The sequence below is a fragment of the Ovis canadensis genome, chromosome 5 (genome assembly GCF_042477335.2).
Source record: "Ovis canadensis isolate MfBH-ARS-UI-01 breed Bighorn chromosome 5, ARS-UI_OviCan_v2, whole genome shotgun sequence".
In the NCBI taxonomy this organism is placed as follows: Eukaryota; Metazoa; Chordata; class Mammalia; order Artiodactyla; family Bovidae; genus Ovis; species Ovis canadensis.
In genome coordinates, this window is record NC_091249.1 from 41,068,502 (window position 1) to 41,091,150 (window position 22,649).

Sequence of the window (22,649 nt, forward strand, 5' to 3'; positions counted from 1 at the left end):
GATAGATATACCTCACTTTCCATGTATGTTCATAGGGCTGGCTGAAGAATGTAATTGAAGTTAAAGGGGTTTTCTGCTTATTTCTTATTCTTTAATGCTGAGAAGGTGTTTGCTATTCTCTTTTCTTACTTCAAAGAACCTCAATTAATTATAGCAAGTTTTATACCCAATGGCATCCCTGCTAGAATCCTTGACATAGAAACCCTTGAAGGACATTTCCAGAAGGAGAGGGAGCCACACAGTCTTGTGCACATGTTCCGCCTACATTTATCTCTTTGCAGTTAGAGCTGATGGACCCTAACTCTCTCTGGTGTTGGGGAGGTGGGAGGTGGGTTGTTATTTCCAGCTCCTCATACTTGTGAAAACCAAGGAGTTCCATTCTTTCTTTTAAAGTTCAAGTCATTTTTAACATACCATGACCCTTTAATGAAAACAGCTGGTAAGATAGGATCTGCAAAAGCAAAGCATTTTAGGAACAAGGGATTTTTTTTTTCCCATAGTCTTTGTTTTCTCAGTCTTGAATTAATCACAGCTGTCTTTCCCCAGCAAAGGTTATTTTTATCTAGCATGCTTTAAATAAAAAAACATCAACAACAACATAGGGAGCGATCTGATGTTCTTCAAGCTCCCATAACCTTCCACAGAATAGAGGGAAGCATTAGCTCTGGGCAGCTAAGAATACAGCTTTTAATTATATCTTCCCTGTGTTTACATGAACTTTAGTTTGCATTTCAGAAGCCTTATGGAAGGATTCCTGTGGCTGACCCAGGAGTAGTGGGGAATTTCTCCATCAAGTGAGTATTGATGAGCTGCAAAGTTCAGTGAACAGGAAAATTCTGCTCCTTTTATTGCCAGTGTGACAGGTTACTTTATTACCATGCCTTTCACAGCAATTTAACAGTTACCCTGGTAACGGATTCGGTGAGGTAATGGGATCACAGGCATGAGAGCCGAGGCAGGCTGGCCTCGGAGCAGCCATCTGCTGGCTGCTGTTCTGAAGGCTGTCTTCCTGGAGGAACCCTGAGAATCGCGGAGCCCGCATGGCAATGAGGCAGGTGAAACCGCAGGCCTGCCCTAGTTAGTTGTACTCTGGTGATTTGTCTTTCTAATTCTATTGAAACAATAATCAGGATTTGTTTCTGATTAATTAACTAACCTTTTGGTAAAAAGATTAGATAACGAAATTGCTGCCTATTCAGAGATAATGAGATTTTTATTACTCTGTCAAAAGAAAAAAAGTACATTTATGTGTCACCAGCCGCTGTGTCAAGAGGAGGGGAAAAAAAAAGAAGATCTAAGTCTTTGTTGGATATGTGTATTCCTCAACAGAGGAAGGGTGAGCATCATTTGTCAGGAACAGCCTTACTGGAAGCCTATAGGAAGAGCTTCTAAAACCACAGACAAAGTAATAAACACATTTAGGCCAATAGGCTTTGAGGGAGGGTGCTAATTTGTTTTAAAATGTCTCCTAATGGAAGAGAAATGCTCGGGAGTCTCAGGAACTTGCTTGTACTATGTGGGTGTATTTATGTAAGTGTGAGAGTGTGAAGAAAGCAGTAAAATCTCCTTGCAAGGCTTTAAAATGACATCTGTAGACAGGCTGCTTTCCCCCTGCTCTGCAGATATGTCTCCGGCTTGCAGTACATTTGTCTTCTGGCAGGAGTTGTGCTTGGACAATGGGAAGGAGAAATCAGCCGAGCTTAGCAGGCTGGGAGGTCACCTGTGACTGTCACAGGTAGGCTGCGTTAGGAAATGAATTATTCTAACTGTCTGAGTAAAAAGGGAAGCAGCCCTTCTCCCTACTTCACTCTAAGACACACAGCCAGTCGATTTAACCTTTTCTCCTAAGAAGTCACAGCTAAGTCCTTTGTTAGAAGAGACTTTCATTTTCTCGCTCCTCCGTGGCTTCTTCAGTGTTGTGATATGGGGAAAAAAAAAAAAATCAACCAACCCAGAAAAAGTGTTTCCCTCAGAGAAAGAAATGCCAAATGAGCCAAACGGGCTGCGTGCGGCAGTCAGCATCACAGGGAACAAAGCACAGTGTATTTCCAAATAGAATTTCACAGAGCTTCAATATTGTTTTAATTGCTAAAACCTGAGGAGGAAACAGAGCGCGTGTCTCTTCCTGCGACGCTGTAAAACCGAGGAGCAGGGAGGAGGGCCAAGCAGCGGGCTGGGACCCAGCTGAGCATTTTGTTCAAGTGTCTTTGTGTCACTGCCTTTTCGCATTCAATGAGACAGTTATGTTTCCTGTGACATCCTGTGGCCTTGGCTGCCTCAGTTTGTGTGTGTATGAACATGAAAAGATTTCAAGTTCTAAAAATGGAAATTTCTGTTCTAAATTTCATATGGTTCACAGACAAGTTGAAACAGATGGGGGAAAAAAAAAAAGAGTAAAGGGGATCAGATGTACACATTCCAGGGCCTACTTCCAATTCCCTGCCCTGGGCTTCCCACTCTCCAGTCCCTCCTTTAATCTAAGCTCCTCCTGCACCTCAGTTGCCAGCTAACAGGCTCCATTTCAGATAGGAGATGCTTGACAAAGAAAGAGAAATAAGACGTTAGACAGGAGAACGCTGCTTTCCGGGTGGGGGTTTCTGATAGTTCATTGCCAATAGCTTTTCACAGGAACTTGATCTGGTTGGCGCTGTACCAACTGAAGGGAAAGAATGGGGTAGGGGCGGGGAACCTTTGTCTTCAAACTCCCGGTGAACTATAGGGTTAATATTAGCAATTATTATTAAAATTAGCCAAATGTTATTAAATGATCTTTGTATAGAAGAATAAGTATAGTTTTCCCTTTGGCAGACAATGACATCTGCAGCTCTACATTTTCCTGAAATGACTACACTTAAAAACATTACTTCATTTTCATGGTATTTCTTTTGTGCCTAGGAGCAACCCTGTAATTGTTCACTTCAATTACAACATTACTATTTTAAACTGAAACCCATTTTATCTGCATGCCAGTTTTTTATTTGTTTTACCAACTATATCTATTTCCATTACTGCAAGGCTGATGGTTTGTCTCAAGAGGAAATCAAATCCATTAATTCAGAAATTTCAAGCCCGACTAGCTCTGCCATAAGCAGCATTTCTTATGCTAATAGCAAATGTGCTGAGACTGAAAGGAACTGACGTGGCCCTGTTTTTTATCATAACTTAAGCATTTATGTAAGAAGGCAAATCTAATAGTACTAGGAAACTGTAAGTGTTATTATATATAATTCACTTTCCTGAGATCTGGACAGGGCTCTGGTTTGTGTAGCCATGGTTTAAACCAGACTGCCATGAGACTTTAGCTCACCTGACTTTTCCTATTTAGCCAACATGTGGCTTCACAACAGATACATCTAGCTTGAAACTAGAATTGTATATGCGTTTTTGTTATCTTTTATTCTCAACTTTTTTCTTTCCTCCTTGAAAAGTGAGACTTTTGTCAATGCAGCAAAAATATAATTTTGTATTCAGGTGATGTCTGAAACTTATCCCTGTAGCAGCACTAGCCTGAGACAAACCTAGCCCCATTCTGCTTCATTTTTAATGCACAATGTTTGGGTCCTATCACATGGTTTGTGTTCAGTTAGATAGCTTGACTCGATAAAATCTGACTCTGACCCAGAAAAAAAGAGAGAGAGAGAGAGAGAGAAAGAGATTGCTCCTGACTCCTGCTTAAGCTTTTGCAGGCACTGTGACCTGTTTATGTCAATGGTAAAGTGTAAGAGATTACTATCACAGAACCACATCATCTTCTGGGATCTAAAAAGTACAGAAAGCTCTCGAGGACCCTGGCCTGCCTTTGTTACCACAAAGCCCTTCAGTGCTGTAAATCAGTTCTCATTGGGAGCTCTTATACACCAGCCGTCACCGATAAGCTTGGGAGAAGAAGACAAGGCTTTTAGGAACTGCTGAACCATGAAGCTGACCTGCTTAGGGTTTTGTTGTAGGCTATTAAATCCAGGATGGCCGTTTGAAGATGATTCTGCTTTCTTCTTCCTTTGGCCTGGTTAAGCAACTCTACCCCAGCTCATTATTTGGCTGATTAAAAAAATAAGAAACACAACAACCTGCTGTTTGAGAATACCACCTTCACACATCAATTTTATTGAGTGACTTATGCTGACGTAGTTTATGAGCTCAAGCAACTTGACACTCATTTTGCAGCTAAGAAAAGATTTACTAACTGTACATACTGCTCTGCTTTTGTTGGCATGGGTACCATGATTCTTTTCTCCAAAAACAAACCCAAAATCTTTTGTAAACATGCATTATTTGGTTAACACATTGTAAATGGATACCAGTTGTGCAGCACAAGCACTCTTCACTATTATGTAAACAATTATTCACTGAAAGGCTTGCTTTAAATTGTAAATTAATATATTTCAGCTATAATGTTGCTTTCAGATCTGCCCAGTGGTATAAATCTGGTCATTTGTTTTTTTGCACTCTGCCTATTACTAACCAGTTAGAAATGTGCTGATTATTTGCACAAGCCTTTCACACTGCGAGTGCAGTTAAATTGCTGTTTTATTTTTCCTGTGTTTGATGAGTGTTAACAAGAGCGCCATTTGAGGAAACCCAAACAAAATATAGCTCTTTAATTGGGGCTGGGGGTGTTTGGGAAAAGCCACCTGGTGAGTAATTCTACTGTTTAATGTTTAGAAGTTCACCCACCCCACGATAGGACTATGGCAAGATTAATTAAAGTAGATTGACAAAAATTCAGTGCCTTGTTCAGGCAGCACAAATAGCTTGAAAGATGCTGCATCCAGTTTTGGGGGAAGTAGATTACTTGGTGCAGTATTTAATCCCAACTCTCTCTTTTCAATTCCCGCATCGCCTCGCAACTCTGCATTTTGGTTAGGTGATTTGCATTCTATATCCCTCAGAGAAAGCACAATTTGAAGAGAAAATGATGTGATGCTTTCGTTGGGCACATGCCTTGACTTTGAAGCATCTGCCCAGGACCTAATGAAAGTTCCAGCTGACTCAGAGAGCTTTGTCTTCTTTTTTTTCCCTAAACAGTCAATGATTCATTTTTAAAGTCCCCCACCACCACCCCTTGCAGTTTAATGGCATTCCAGTAATGTGCTGATCTGCAAAGCACTGTAGACAAAAATATGATTACCTCAGATGGTCTCCTTATTGTGAACCAGAACAATCATTGTAAGTTTAGCTCCATTTGTTTCAGGAAGGGGGACCTCTTCCAGGGCCCAAGAGTGGGCTCTTGTCTAACACTCAGAAATGAATAGTCTCTGGAGACACACATGCTGACAAAGCAAAAGACTTTATTGGAAAGGGAAGTCTGGGCAGAGAGCAGTGGGATATGGTGATGCAGGAGAACTTCCCTGCAGCAAGGCTCACAGCCTTAGCTTTTATGGTAATGGGGTTATATTCTGGGTTGTCTCTGAACCAGTCATCTTGCTTGTGCCCAAATTTGATCTGACTCAGGGTCCTTCCTGGTGGTGTGTTCATGTCTCAGTCAGGACCAGCTCAAAGGTTTCTGGGAGGTTATGGACTGGCATCTCCTCCTTCCTTTTGTCCCCTCCCAAATTCTTCTGACTGGCAGTAGCTGGTTAGTTTCATGTTCCCTATCGAGACCTTCCATTGTAAGATAACTCATGCAAGCAGTTATTATGCATGGCCAGGATGGGCAGTTTAGGACAATGCTTTCCTAACATGTTGATAGAACTACAAAACTATAGGCATTGCCTTAGGTAGTACCAATCTTAGATCAAGCCAGGATAATGGAAAATGTGCCAGGTTCTATCCCTGGATTTATCCCTGCCTAGCTCGGGGACTTTGGATACTCATTGTAACTTCTGTGAACCTTCTCTATGGCATGGTATGGCAACATAAGTGAGAGTGAAAGTCGTTTAGTTGTGTCCGACTCTTTGCAGCCCCATAGACTATACAGTCCATGGAATTATTCTCCAGGCCAGAATACTGGAGTGAGTAGCCTTTCCCTTCTCCAGGGGATCTTCCCAACCCAGGGATTAAACCCAGGTCTCCCTCTGTGCAGGCAGATTCTTTACCAGCTGAGCCACAAGGGAAACATAACATGATCATTACTGTTCTTCCAAAACTCAAATTCTAAGATGTCTGGGATACATAATTCTAACTGCTTTGCTGCATCCATAATTTTAAATATGAGGGAGACTCATCAAAATATATGGCATTTATTAGATAAAAATATGAGGCTCTATTTCCATTTTGAACATTAAAAAGGAAATCTGTGGTTTCCTTGTTACTTCAAATTCCATAGAGCTTATGTAAAATAAGTACACTTTCTTTTGTATGCATTCTTCAAAGCCATAATTGCCACGTGAGCCACATATTTTCGGTCTAAATTAGTTTGTGCTTGTATTCTTTCCAATTTCATTAATAAAATTTCTTCTATTTTGATTAAAATTCAAGCTACCTTTTTCTTCCTGACATCCTATTTATTCAGATATTCAATTTTACATATTAAATTCAATTTAGATAAAAGAATGAAAGTAATCTGCACATCAATATATATCTGTGAAAATAAAGATAAGCGGCTCCGACATCTGAACTTTCTCTTCTCTAGATATCGATTCAAGTTATCACTCATGGCAAATTGGAAATATAAGACTTGAGTACAAAAAGCCCATTTAAGAACCATTATTATCAGCTTTATTATAATGGCAAATACAGAATTTACTCTGTTCTTTGCTGTGCTAAACACAGTTTTCTAAATAAGAAATAGGCGTGCTCCTGTAGCATTTCTCTTACCATCACTGTGTTCTATGTGCATATCCACAGAGGAAATGGGATGATTTTTAAATGACACATATTTAGTTAGAAAAATACTTTGAAATTTTTTTAAGTGTATAATTTTCAGTTAGTCCTGAATCCTGATACTTGGTTCATTTTAAAATTTAGATGCCAGACCAAATTCAAGTGATAGCAGTGTCTCTTTTTATCAGCTTTCCCATCTGCCATGCCTTTTATTCAGTGCTCCCTACAAAAAATAGATATTTCTTTATATGCTACTCTTTTCTTTGCCCACTTTTTTTTTAATTTTTTACTTTACAATATTGTATTGGGTTTGCCATACTTCAACATGAATCCACCACGGGTATACACATGTTCCCCATCCTTAACCCCCCTCCCACCTCCCTCCCCGTACCATCCCTCTGGGTCATCCCAGTGCACCAGCCCCAAGCATCCTGTATCCTGCATCAAACCTGGACTGGCAATTCGTTTCATATATGATATTATACATGTTTCAATGCCATTCTCCTAAATCATCCCACCCTCTCCCTCTCCCACAGAGTCCAAAAGTCCACTCTACACATCTGTGTCTCTTTTGCTGTCTTGCATACAGGGTTATCATTACCATCTTTCTAAATTCCATATATATGCTTTAGTATACTGTATTGGTATTTTTCTTTCTGGCTTACTTCTCTCTTTATAATAGGCTCCAGTTTGATCCACATCATTAGAACTGATTCAAATGTATTCTTTTTAATGGCTGAGTAATACTCCATTGTGTATATGTACCACAGCTTTCTTATCCATTCATCTGCTGATGGACATCTAGGTTGTTTCCATGTCCTTGCTATTATAAACCGTGCTGCAATGAACATTGGAGTACATGTGTCTCTTTCAATTCTGGTTTCCTCGGTGTGTATGCCCAGCAGTGGGATTGCTGGGTCATAAGGCAGTTCTATTTGCAATTTTTTAAGGAATCTCCACACTGTTCTCCATAGTGGCTGTACTAGTTTGCATTCCCACCAACAGTGTAGGAGGGTTCCCTTTGCTCCACACCCTCTCCAGCATTTATTGTTTGTAGACTTTTGGATCGCAGCCATTCTGACTGGCATGAAATGGTACCTCATTGTGGTTTTGATTTGCATTTCTCTGATAATGAGTGATGTTGAGCATCTTTTCATGTGTTTGTTAGCCATCTGTATGTCTTCTTTGGAGAAATGTCTATTTAGTTCTTTGGCCCATTTTTTGATTGGGTTGTTTATTTTTCTGGAATTGAGCTGCATAAGTTGCTTGTATATTTTTGAGATTAGTTGTTGTCAGTGGCTTCATTTGCTATTGTTTTCTCCCATTCAGAAGGATGTCTTTTCACCTTGCTTATAGTTTCCTTTATTGTGCAGAAGCTTTTAATTTTAATTAGGTCCCATTTGTTTACTTTTGCTTTTATTTCCATTATTCTGGGAGGTGGGTCATAGAGGATCCTGCTGGATTTATGTCAGAGAGTGTTTTGCCTATGTTCTCCTCTAGGAGTTTTATAGTTTCTGGTCTTACATTTAGATCTTTAATCCATTTTGAGTTTATTTTTGTGTATGGTATTAGAAAGTGTTCTAGTTTCATTCTTTTACAAGTGGTTGACCAGTTTTCCGAGCACCACTTGTTAAAGATATTGTCTTTAATCCGTTGTATTGATTCCCTTGTCAAAGATAAGGTGTCCATAGGTGTGTGGATTTATCTCTGGGCTTTCTATTTTGTTCCATTGATCTATATTTCTGTCTTTGTGCCAGTACCATACTGTCTTGATGACTGTGGCTTTGTAGTAGAGCCTGAAGTCAGGCAGGTTGATTCGTCCCATTCCATTCTTCTTTCTCAAGATTGCTTTGGTTATTCGAGGTTTTTTGTATTTCCATACAAATTGTGAAATTATTTGTTCTAGCTCTGTGAAAAATACTGTTGGTAGCTTGATAGGGATTGCATTGACTCTATAGATTGCTTTGGGTAGTATACTCCTTTTCACTATATTGATTCTTCAGATCCATGAACATGGTATATTTCTCCATCTATTAGTGTCCTCTTTGATTTCTTTCACCAGTGTTTTATAGTTTTCTATATATAGGTCTTTAGTTATTTAGGTAGATATATTCCTAAGTATTTTATTCTTTTGGGTGCAGTGGTGAATGGAATTGTTTCCTTAATTTCTATTTCTATTTTCTCGTTAGTAGTGTATAAGAATGCAAGGGATTTCTGTGTGTTGATTTTATATCCTGCAACTTTACTATATTCATTGATTAGTTCTAGTAATTTTCTGGTGGAGTATTTAGGGTTTTCTATGTAGCTGCTACTGCTAACTCACTTCAGTCCTGTCTGACTCTGTGCGACCCCATAGATGGCAGCCCACCAGGCTCCCCTGTCCCTGGGATTCTCCAGGCAAGAACACTGGAGTGGGTTGCCATTTCCTTCTCCAGTGCATAAAAGTGAAAAGTGAAAGTGAAGTCGCTCAGTTGTGTCCGACTCCCAGCGACCCCATGGACTGCAGCCTACCAGGCTCCTCCGTCCATGGGATTTTCCAGGCAAGAGTACTGGAGTGAGTTGCCATTGAGCATCACGTCATCTGCAGACAGAGAGAGTTTTACTTCTTCTTTTCCAACTTGGATTCCTTTTATTTCTTTTTCTGCTCTGATTGCTGTGGCCAAAACTTCCAAAACTATGTTGAATAGTAGTGGTGAAAGTGGGCACCCTTGTCTTGTTCCTGACTTTAGGGGAAATGCTTTCAATTTTTCACCATTGAGGATAATGTTTGCTGTGGGTTTGTCATATATAGCTTTTATTATGTTGAGGTATATTCCTTCTATTCCTGCTTTTTGGAGAGTTTTTATTATAAATCGATGTTGAATTTTGTCAAAGGCTTTCTCTGCATCTATTGAGATAATCATATGGCTTTTATTTTTCAATTTGTTAATGTGGTGAATTACATGGATTGATTTGCAAATATTGAAGGATCCTTGCATCCCTGGGATAAAGCCCACTTGGTCATGGTGTATGATCTTTTTAATGTGTTGTTGGATTCTGATTGCTAGGATTTTGTTAAGGATATTTGCATTGATGTTCATCAGTGATATTGGCCTGTAGTTTTCTTTTTTTTGTGGCATCTTTGTCAGGTTTTGTTATTAGGGTGATGGTGGCCTCATAGAATGAGTTTGGAAGTTGACCTTCCTCTGCAATTTTCTGGAAGAGTTTGAGTAGGATAGGTGTTAGCTCTTCTCTAAATTTTTGGAAAAAAATAAAAAATAAAATAAATAAATTTTTGGTAGAATTCAGCTGTGAAGCCATCTGGACCTAGGCTTTTGTTTGCTGGAAGATTTCTGATTACAGTTTCAATTTCTGTGCTTGTGATGGGTCTGTTAAGATTTTCTATTTCTTCCTAGTTCAGTTTTGTAAAGTTGTACTTTTCTAAGAGTTTGTCCATTTCTTCCAAGTTGTCCATTTTATTGGCATATAATTGCTGATAGTAGTCTCTTACAATCCTTTGTATTTCTGTGTTGTCTGTTGTGATCTCTTTATTTTCATTTCTAATCTTTGCCCACTTTTGACCCTGTCTAGGAAATGGCAACCCACTCTAGTATTCTTGCCTGGAGAATCCCAGGGACGGGGGAGCCTGGCGGGCTGCCATTTATGGGGTTGCACAGAGTCAGACATGACTGAAGTGACTTAGCAGCTTAGCAGCAGGCAGATGACAGGCTGTCATAATTTTACTTTTCAACTGTCCACTTTATAACCCAGTATCTAGGAATACCCTATTTAAAAGAAGGGACCATTTATTTCAGACCAAATCTGTAGAGTATTGATAAAGTCAGCATGGAAATCGTATGTTCATAGAGCATCTTACTGTGGCCTTCTTAATATATTGAGGAGGAAAAGATGTTTCTATTGAGGTCTTAGCTATTTAGACAAAGAGAGACTTGGTCTGCAAATTCTTTTCTGTCAAATAAATGTTCATATTTGTTGCAATAAATTGTCACCTAAATATCTGAAAGAGTTCAAGTAAGTTATTCCATTATCATGCTGAATGAGTTCAAAAAATTCAAATATTCTAATACACAGTCAGCTATCCCTGAGTTGAGACTTTCCTGGTATTGTCCAGTAACCAATATAATCTAGTTGGAAATCATTCTGTACCATATTCCTGAGCAGGCAGAATTCCCTTGCCATGACCTGTATCTTAGAGAATGTCCAGCTACTTAAAAAGTTTTTAAGAAAAAGTTCACACAGCCTTGATTGATATATTTCCTTTTAATCATTTAACCTCTAATCACTTTGAAGGTAGGGCATTTACCCTCCTTGTCTTTCTAATCTAAGGCCTCACATTTAGTCACTGTGCAGCAAATGTCTGTTGACCTAAATAATTTTGGCATCCTGAGCATTTGGTGTTCCCGTAAGGTGGTAAATACAAGTCAAGTAATCATCAGTGTATATAAGCTACATGTGCAGGAAATGTTCATTCCTACTTACAGAATGTCCTATTAGTGAATTTACTTGAGCCTGGACACAGTATTGGCAACCCACTCCAGTATCCTTGCCTGGAAAATATCATGGACACAGGAGCCTGGTGGGCTGCAGTCCATGGGGTCGCAAAGAGTCAGGCACAACTGAGCAATGAACACACACAGACACAGTTTCAGAGGCTAAAATGTCATTCGTATTGCAAAAATGAAGACCTCTCAAAAATACAATTAAAATAATCCACCTGTTGGAGTTAAATCAGTATGACAGGGGAAGGAAGGAAGATTATAAGCCACAAGGAAAGAAAATGAATCTTGGCAGTTAGGAGAGTTTTAGTCTTGAAAATGTCTTTTTGCTGTTATATAGAGTGTGCTTTTCTGCATAAACTTACACAAGAGTTTGTAACTGCATCTTGTGCTTTTACATTTGTTGGTTATGAGGACTTAAAATTTAAAGATCACTCATTTAAATAGCCTGGGGGTGAGAACAGTTTAGTAGCCATTATCCTATATTATTTCACTCTCCTTAAATATGCATGTACTATTTTTTGTAAAAACAAGAAAGCTGTTTTGGAGAACTGAATGTGCCATTCTACAAATGCTCTATGACACCAAGTCCAGACAAAAGGAATCAGGGGAGTCTACTCTGCAGGTCGAGCTACAGCTCTGCTGAGCCTGAAGCACAAGGGAATGAAATCTGGAGAAAGGAAGCAAGATTCATTTCAGGCAAAGGGAAGGGCATATATTGTTCAATTGCTTTGAGCTTAAATCATACCACATTAGAATGCCTTTCCTGACTATGGTCCAGATGTTATTTATATTTCATAGAAATTTAATTACTAATTTAAGAAAATTCCTTACTTTCTCCTTCAAAAAAGTATTTAATTTTTTAAATGAAAATTTGAGATTTATAATAAAACAAATCATAAACCAGCTATTGAATAACTCAATTTGACCTTGTTAATTTTAGCTTCCAAAGATTTTCAGTCTTGTTGATTTGTTCATCTATTCAGTAAAATTGTATTGACTCTATGGAAACTTTCTCCAGGAACTGAACTAGTTACTGAGGATACTGGCGTGAAAAAAAAAAAAGTGGCCCCATGTTTTCATGATGCTTATAGACTTTTGAGGCCATCTCCTCAGTCATAATGAAAAGTGAATGACTCTAGAAAAAAATCTCCAGGAAGTGGATCTCAATTATTACTATTTTTTGACTGCATAACAAATTACCACAAAACTTAGTGTCTTGAAAACAAGAGTAATCATTTATTATCTCACTGCTTCTTTGGGTCAGAAGTTGTAGAGCAGCTTTGCTGAGCTGTTCTATTTCAGGATCTCTCACTGATTCCAGTCAGATGTCAGCTAGCCTGCAACCTTCTGAAAGTTAAGGAAGGCTATATGATCTGCTTCCGAGTTCTCTCAGACCCATGGCTGTTGGTGGGAGGCCTCAGCTCCTGTCACTGTGATTCTCCACATAGCAGCTCAAGTGACCTCACAACACAGTACGGGTTTCCCCCAGAGCAAATGATCCAAGGGGCTAGGTTAGAATCTATGATTTGTTTTATAACCTAGCCTCAGAAAACACATGATCTCATCTGCAGTATTCTACTGACAAACCTTGATTCATTGTGGGAAGGGACCTCACTAGAGCGTGAAAACCTTGGAGGCTGGCTACCACAATTATTAAACCTCTGTTTAGAAACTCTCCACATCTCTGAATCTAGTTTGTGACACAGTCATCATTTCAGAAATTCTCATTTAGTTCACCTATAAGTTCAAGTTAACTGCTTTTTTATTGAGAATAAGTAAGTTATAAGGAATACATTTTCAGGGAATATTGGCCTTTCTGTTTGTTTCTTTTCAATTAAATGATCATCCCCAGTACCTGGAAACTCTTATTCTTTATCAGAAAACCAGTGATCTGGAGAGAGCTTTCTCTCCATTCTTTGTGAGGCATAAGGGCTCCAGTAAAGAGTTGGCACAGTTATATGAACCGTGATATATTCTCAAGTATTCAAAATTCTAACTCACCCAGGAATCATTTCAACTCTTTCATCTGTTTTATATTCTAAAATTCTGAGTACGACCAATTTTTCAAAATTTCGGTTGCAAAAAAAAGTTTAAAGCACTGATCTAACTCAAATACAAGAATTCTTTTCACAATCTCCCTTACAGATGGTCAATGGGTAGCTGGACTACTTTACATGACAGGAGGTTCATTTCCTCATGGGAAACAGTAAATTCATATTCAGTAGAAAGCCAAAATCAGCTCGTTGAAACTTCAACCCATGAATTTTAACTCTGCCTTCTGGAGCAATGTAAAACAAGTTGGCCTTCTTTACTGCATGACAACCCTTCCTGTAGATAGCTGTCACCTCTTGCCCTTATAAACAAGTAATAAATTAACTTTACCTTGATATTCTAACTATACATCATTATTAAATCCCCTGAGGCCATATTCTGTTTACCTAGTTTCAGGACCTCATCGTTTCTTTAAAGATATTCTTTAATTCAAAAGTTTTATTCTTTCTTCTTAGTCCAAATTAGTGAGATTTTACTAAATGCAAAAGCAAATACTTATTAGAGTTCTCAGCAATTGTGAATTTAATTTAATGACCCTCTGGAAATCTGAAGCTTAACTGAAGCAAATTCCTTTTCTGCATTCACATCTATTTCCCCACTGAAAGTTTTAAAAATCAGATTGCAAATCCTAGCTGTTACTGCTGTCTGTCTGGTTGACAGGTATTCCTTGGGTTTACTTGGAATCAGATGAGATTACATAATCCCAAAAGTCCTATTTTCTCTCTTGCCTAAGGCCTTCCTGTTGTTAATTAGATGTAAGGAGAGGCACAGAATTAACTCTTTCAGGAACAACGTTTACTTTCCGCTCATTAGTTGTACTGCAGCAATAATGATGTAATAACATCCTTCCCTGTTGAGATTGCCATATTTCAAAGTAAATCTTAAGTGTACCAGAGAGTTTGTAGATCTAATTCTCAACCAGAGAGCTACCAAGGAAGGATCTGAGATTTTTTGAGTTTGCTCATTATCATTATTCTTAGAGATTAACTACTTTGGAAAGATCGCCTCCTTGGTTGTGGCAGGTTTATTGTCTTTTCTCTGACCTTAAATGGTAAAAATGACTATTTTTGATAGCAATACTTCCCTGTGGCGCTGGGAATATTTCCTCCTTTGCCCTCATGCCACATAGAAAGATTTTTCTCTTTCTCTGTGTTCCTCAACAATAAAGATGTTGAATTCAAGCTTTTTGGAGAGTTATCAATGCCAGTACCTTACTCAGTCATTGTACACAATGATAGCAATTACTACATTTTTTAAAGTGCACTGTTATACAGAAATCTTCAAAATAATGTTGGAAAAGTAGCATCTTTATTTACAGAATACAAACAGTGTTTTGGAACTACTAAAGCCAGTATTTATGCAGGGTCGAGAACAAAGCAAACATGCTTCATCTCAATATATTTATTCCCTGTGAAATTTCTCCTAGAATTATGTAGGATGAGACAAAGCTAGAGAAACTGTACTCTTCAAGAGGAAAAGAGATGGCCCTGCCAGACAGAACCAAGTGAAATCAACTCTCACCTCAAATGTGAGTGTTCTGAGTTTAAGAAATAATTTAAAAGTTTTTGGAAAACAAGCTATCCATTAAATACAGAGACTCATGCTATTTTGGTAGGTGGAAAGCTAGGCTGTAAGAATTTTGACAATTAATTTAAGACTTTTGAGATTAGTCATAGAAGGGAGATAAAAACTAAAGCCTGATTCTCATTGCTACTTACTACATCTTTCTTTAAGTCATTAATTTAAAAGTCACTAATGAAGAAGGTTTCTTTCATCATAATGAGAACACACCAAGTAACAGATACCATTCATTTCCAGGAAAATTAGAGAAACCTCTGTGAATGTCTCCTGCTTGCAGCTAAACTTTGAGAAATTTGGGCCTTTTTCCATGTTAGGAGAAACTGACTTCAAGACAGTGAAGTGGTCTTTTTCACTTTTCTCCAGGTTGTACCTGAAGAAAGAAATCTATGAAAGTAATAGGAATGAAATAATGCCATATGAGTTTTCCTACTGTTAAAATTAACTAAACACAAAACTTAGATTTAAAGATAATGTATACTCAAAAAGTTTATTATGTCATTATTTCAAGACTTTATGATCTTGAATCTACACACACAGCTGCCAAAGAGAAATACTCTAAATAAATAATCTTTAGATTTTCAATAAAAATATATTTAAAATGCTTAAAGCATTATGATATGCAAAATGGTCCCATGTCATATTATCCCAGTCTTAGAGGAATGGTTATGAAGTTACTAAAATTATGTGTTATCTCTAGTTTACAGATGACTAAACTAAAACAGAAAGTTAATGACTATAATGGGTCTAGATTACAGGGCAATTAATGACTCACTTTGTGTACCTACCATTTTCCTCTCTGAATCCCTCAGGATTCTGTAGCACGCTATTATGAAGAAGAGTAAAACTTCCTGACTGTAATATCTGTAGTTCTATTTCCATTTATTATACATACTGTAATAAATCACATTAAGGTTGATACATGGATACCATGAATTTACCAACCAAACCAGGGCAATTTTGAAGGTGAAAGGCAATGTTGCTAATAACTATGTTGAGACCCTATGTGTTCACTCTGAGTAGAGTTTAGAAAACTTGAACCCACAAAATTTTGTGTATAGTTATTTCAGTTTTGTTTGTTCTGTTTTGCCACAAGAGTGAGAATCCTTTTCTTATGTCTATGTGGATGTTTGTTTGTTTCTTGCCTGGATAACTGATGATTAAGGAGTATAGTTTTCTTCTTAACCAGGATGGAATATTTGTTCCCTCTTCATGTCTTTGTATCTCTGAGAGTGTTATGCAACTTAGTTAGCCATATTTAGGTAAACAATATAAAAGAACAATTAAGGGGAAAACTTTTTATCTTCAGAGGTTTTCTAGGACATATATATATATATATGTGCATGAGTGTATACATATATGTATTTGGACATATATTTTTTTCTTGTTAAGAAGATAGATGAGAGTAACAGAAATGACTAATATTGAGTACTTTTTTTAAAACATTTAGATGTTTCATAAATATTTTCAGTACTCACTAAAATTTGACTTTGGATTACTAAGAGTTATAATCTCAGATGAAATAATCCAGTGCTTACATTAGTAGGTTTTAAGTTTTATTTCTCAATAGCAATTACTCAATCTGAAATTAGTTGTCTCTTAATAAGAAATTTTAATATGCTATATTAAAATTGTTATCACTAAAATGTTTGTATTTATTTCTACTATCTCCTGTTACGTTTTTCTCTTATTCTATTTTGCTTCTTATTATTTTGATGCTTAACATTTACCTTTCCTGATTATGTTTTTGGTTGGTCACATTTTTTTGGTCCTAGTTTTTTTTCAAATAGGTAATTCTAACTCTACTAATATTTCACTAGTAAGTTCTGTGTATTAGTAACGCAAGGATTTTGAGATAAATTTGCCTAAACAACATCAACAATATCAAAGTGAGTCAGTAAACTGTAATAGTCAGCCTTGCTTTATGACAAATAACCTCCAAAACTCGGTGTTTTACCACAAAAAGCTCAGTTCTCTCTTCTTATGTTTCATGTTACCTCTGAAGGTTGCAGACTGAATATGCTTTACTGCATTTTTCTCGTTCATTTCAGAATCTGAACTGAAGGAGCAATCCCTTTTTAGGACTTGCCATTCTTTTGGTGAACAGAATAAATACATACATACAAAGAACTAAGGCACTCAAAGCTTTCAAAACTTGATTGGACATAGTATGTTTCATATCTGCTCACCTCCCATTGGCCAATATATCACATGTCCCTGATATCAAGGGTATTGGGATGTATGCTTCTCCAGTAAAATAGTTTTTCAAGTCATGTGCCAAGAGAGAGGGTAGAAAACAATGGAAAATGATGTTACAATTCACTACTGTAACTCTTGCCTGTTGTTCTGATAAGACAAGATCAACACGTACTGAACTCATCCATTCTGTAAGGAGCAAAACTATCCTTGAATCAGTGAAACATGTTCAGATTGTAACTTTCCTACTTGACTACTCTTCAATTTTATATTGAAATTAAAAGGAATTTGCAGTAAAATTTCCCAAACTCTCACTACCCTTTTTGCAAAATAGCCTGTTCTCATACTATGAATTTGATATCCTGTCAGATCTCTCTGGGAATAGACACGATTCAAATTTCCTTCTATTTCTGTTGTCAACCTTACTTTCTCAGGTGAGAATTTATCCTTTTATGTTTCAGGTGTATCTTTATACTGTGTTGCCTTTTTTCCTCTTCCTGTGATTGATCTATAGTAAAGACTACAGAGATCTTCCTCAGTTCCAGTAAATATCGCTGTTTTTCAGAAAAGGAATACGCGTTCAGTCTGCAGGTCATTTTCAGCTATAGCAAATAACTAAGAAAGGGCTGAGTGTGTGGGACCAGTGAACATATTGTTGATTTGGTTTTATTTTAAAGATACATGGGGAGCTTATATTTTGTTACCAGGTAATTCTTATATATTGTGAAAGTTATTTAGACTCCTGCTCTGTTTCTTGCTGTAACCTCAAAGCCAACCGTGTAAATTCCCTGAAGAAAAGTTGCCATATTATTTCAAGAACTTATCTCTCCATTTATCCTGAGGACAAACACCAGAGTCAGTGCATTATGTATTGGGTCAAGCCCAGTGATTCACAATCCTTTAAATGATATTCAGAGTTTTTCTCAGAGCCCTCTCCTGTTGCTTCTAATCTGAAGAATACTCAGGGTACAGCTGAGACTAAGGGTGCATACAAGGTGATTGAGGATTTACTGTAGATATAAAGTTTAAGTAGATGCTAAAACAGTAATCAGGATAAATAATATTTTAGTGTACTCTTTTAAAAGGATCAAAAATAAAACAAAAATCTAGGATGGATAAAATATCAAACTTTAAATTCGGACAGGATCATTCATAGTTCCATGCTACACTGGAGTATGAGGCTAAAGGAAAAATGAGTCATACTGATATTTTTTTAACAATGGAATTTTGGCATTAATTTTTATTTAAAAAATATTATTCCTTCTAATTACTGAGTTTTGAGAACCCCTCAAATTCTGCAACTTTTCCAAAGGCAATTCCCTCATTTGTCTCATTCACATCACCCTAGTCAGGATTCTGTCTCAGAGCCGTTCTGGGGAAGCATACCATTTCAGTGATTCTATGTTATACTTGTATTATGTAAGCAGTTCTTTGGTTCTATTGGGTTAAGTTTTAAAAAATCTCATCTATCATATTTAGAGCTTTTACAACTTTCCCAATATTATTGTCTACTGATGGATATTTTTCCCTGCACTGCTTTAGATTTACTCAATTTTTTGTTTTTGAGGGTTTTTCTCCCAATATAATTTTAGAAAAGTGTAAAGGTAAACTTATGTGTGTATATGTACTCAGCCATGTTGAAGCAGAAGCTGGCAACAGATATAAAAGCAAGAGAAAAATAGTGGTAAATTCATGTGACAAGGGAAATAGGGAAATACCCAAGTAAAAACTTATAATTATTTTTCAAATGGCCACTGATTTGCCTTCAAACATAATGAAAGAATTTTAGCTGCACATATTTTAGAGTTTGGAAATAAAAGATTTGAAACGTAGGGAGACAACTCAGTTTCCATGTTCTGTGAAGTCTCCAAAGTATATAAATACAGATTCATTGGAATAGAGACACATAACTGAGTAAATAAGGAAATTTTAAAATCATTGAAGTTAAAAAAAATTCTCCAAATTCAGGTTAAACAGTCAAAAGCATGCATAGTGTGTTGTGATGGAAGCCACTGCTGACTTGTTTAACTAACCAAACTTTCCTCTTTGTTCCACTGGCAGCTCAAGCCAGAACACCAAAATGACTACTTTGTATCTCAAACATTGAGGTGTTAAAAATATAACATCAACCATTTATCATTGCTTAATGTTTGTCAGAGACTAAAATGGCTTTATCAATTCATTCTCATAACATAAGAACAATGTGTGTGTAGAAATTAAAACCTCCCTTATTTTGCAAATAAGGAAACTGAAGCTGAAGAAGTCACATGGCTTGGTCAAGATCATACCTTTAACATTTGCTGAGCTTGGGATCATGTCCAGGCCTCTCTGTTTCCAAATCTATGCTCTCAAACACTGTATCACAAATTTAAGCACAAAATGGGGATCTTTCTTCTATCTTAGGGATCAGGTTAATACTCCAGAAAACTTGGACCAGTTAGTCGAAGATCGTAATGGTCTCTCTCTTCAGTTGTTTCATTAAAACCTGTTCATGTAAAGCATATAACTTATCTTTATACTTCAGTTTTCTAATGTATAAAATAATGCCTAATATTCCTACCAACTCCATGATTCTGTGATTATTATCAATAAGTCATTTGCTCTAAGTAGGTCATAACTGGAGGCCCTGGTGACATAAATGGTAAACTATGAGAATAAGATTCAAACAGGCAAATTCTAAGGAAACAGCAGTAGTCCCCTTAATTTACTGAAGCTCTTTTAATTCTCATTCTCCCCTTTTAGTTCTGAATCACTCTGCTCTTTTGTATACAACTTTGTCTTTCTTTTATTCTGTAGTAATAGACCCAATACAATTTCACTGGGCTTTGCTCTCTCTACTGAACTTTTCCCCACCATTTCCCAAGCCAAGATAAATAAAACACCAGAGCCCCATCTCAGACTCTTTCACACATTTCCCTAGAGGACCATGCCTTCTTCACTTATCACTTGAGGATCTCAGAGACAGCCTATTGAGTTATCCTACTAGGCAAAAATGGTTGTTGTTTTACTCTCTGGAGTTTGTTTTTATTACTATTAAAATTATGTTTGTCTAGCAATTCCAAATTAAAAGAACAAGACCTCATTTCACAAGCATCAGACTAACATTTGAAAGTACTGGACAGGATGTCAATCAACACACTGTCATAAGTTGCTTCTTGGAAGGGAAGGAAACTTGTACAACCATTTTAGAGAGCAATTTATAAAAATATCAGAAATTTAAAATATGCCTACCTGAGGATGTGACAGTTTCATCATCATACGTGTACACCTAGATAAATTCTAAAAATGTTTGCTGTAGCATCACTAGTGATATGGAAAAACTAAATAACTTAAATCCTCGTCAGCAGAAGAACAGATACATTAACTGCTTTTTGCAAATAATAAAAATAATATTCATCAGTCAAAATGAATCAAAGCTATGTGTAACAATATGAAAACATCTAAAAATCTAATAATGAGGACAGTGAAAATTTGCAGAAGGCTACATACTATGTGAAATCATTTCAATAGTTTTGAAACATATGAAACAAAGAATATTTTGTTTATTACTCTTTCAAAACTTGAAAGGGCTTGGGGGATGACAGACAAGATTAGAGCAAGTGCTAATTCTAGGAAAAAAGTGATTGGGTTCATGTGGCTTAGAGTTTCAATTACATTTGTTGTCCCTAATTCTTATTTTTAACTTATTTATTTTTAATTAAAAGATAATTGCTTTACAATATTGCATTGGTTTCTGCCATACATCAACATGAATCACAGGCCAATATCACTGATGAACATAGATGCAAAAATCCTAAACAAAATTCTAGCAAACAGAATTCAACAACAGAGTAAAGAGCTATACACCATGATCAAGTAGGGTTTATCCCAGGGATGCAGGGATTCTTTAATATATGCAAATCAATCAGTGTAATATCAATGAAAGGTAAAAACGTTATGATCATCTCAATCGATGCAGAAAAAGCTTTCAACAAAATTTAGCACCCATTTATGATAAAAAAAAAACTCTTTCAAAAATGAGCATAGAAAGAAACCGCTTGTGCTGTGCTTAGTCGCTCAGTCGTGTCTGATTCTTTGCAACCCCATGGACCATAGCCTGCCAGGCTGCTTTACCCATGGGGATTCTCCAGGCAAGAATGCTTGAGTGGGTTACCATGCCCTCCTCCAGAGAAAGGAACCTACCTCAACATAATAAAGGCCATGTTTGATGAACCCACAGCTAACATTCTCAATGGTGAAAAACTGGAAGCATTTCCTCTAAAGTCCCTAATTCTTAAATGAGTAATGTATACTTGGCTGTTTGTTTTATGATTTTTATACTTTTTTACATGACCTAAAAATTGTATGATAGTAGGTGAATATATTTTTTATGTTCTCAATGTGAAATTATCTAGTTCTCCCTTGGTATCTGTAGGGGATTGGTTTCAGAATCCAACATGGTTGCCAAATTCCACAAATGCTCAAGCCCCTTATATAAAATGAATCTGTGGGTATGGAGAGCTGACTATTATGAGACTCAATATGCTTTTTGAAATGTTACACATTTTTCTCCATACTCGCCAATAAGTCCCCAATGAGAATGAGAATCTTTGCTTTGACTTACATTAATTTGATCATTTGACATAAAGTTCCAGCTATGAATCTAACCAAGTACTACTTCATGTTGTTGATCGCCATTCCCGCTGCCCTTTCTAGGGGAGACAGCCCACACTTTTTGGGAAATGATAGAAGTCAGAAGGCAGGAGATTAATATAATTCGTTTGTTACTAGATTGGTCCAACTCCAACAAACTTGTCTTGGATCAGAGCCACTGCTGAGGGGAACCACAATGACTTACTCAAGATCAATGGAAAAGCTTCGTCAACAGCACCTAAGATGCTCATAGTCACAGGCTTGAGATAACCCTTGGTTATGTCGCTTAGATTCCTTCTGTCAATAAAAATTATCAATAAACAATGAATACTAAGAAAATAGTTTTATTTGAGCCAAATTGAGGCTTAAAGCCCAGAAGCCAGCTTCCCAGATTCCTCTGAGAAACTGCTCTGGGGAAGCATGGTTTTCAGCACAGTTTTATATCTTGTCAGAACACAGAACAATAAATAAGGCTACATTTCTTCAAGGTTTCAAAAAAACTAGACTGTACACATACAGCCTGTACAATATGGCCTTGGTTCCTGGAAAGAGAGTCTTATAATCAAAGGAGTACCAGCATTGGCATCCTGGGAAGAGGAGCATTTAATTTTTATTTTTAACATGGACAGTCTTCTGGTCAATGTACCATTTTCTTTAATAATTAAAGCAGATATACAATGTACATTTGATAGCCCACAAACAGGCTATTTTAGTTAGAATGAATTATGAATTAAAGTTAACTCATACGGAAATAAGAATGTCTTTTCTATACCACAATATGTGACAATTTATTTTACCCTCTTCCTTCCTGACTTCACTCTTTGTATCCAACTACCTTGTAAGCCACTGCCCAAAGCAAATCTTGAGAAGCAGTATGTGATTTGGCCTCCAGTGACTCTTTACTCATTTGCTCATCAGTTTCCTCAGGAT

The 22,649-nt window shown here is 37.0% G+C and overlaps 1 long non-coding RNA gene across 2 annotated transcripts in view; it reads left to right on the top strand.

Moving 5' to 3' along the window:
- Positions 1–945: 945 nt before the first annotated feature.
- The window catches only part of LOC138441137 (uncharacterized), a 232,363-nt gene continuing 210,659 nt past the window's right edge, over positions 946–22,649 (top strand). For both annotated transcript variants that reach the window (XR_011257253.1, XR_011257252.1), the window contains exon 1: positions 946–1,051. This is a non-coding gene — a long non-coding RNA (uncharacterized lncRNA). The remainder of the gene's footprint in view (positions 1,052–22,649) is intronic.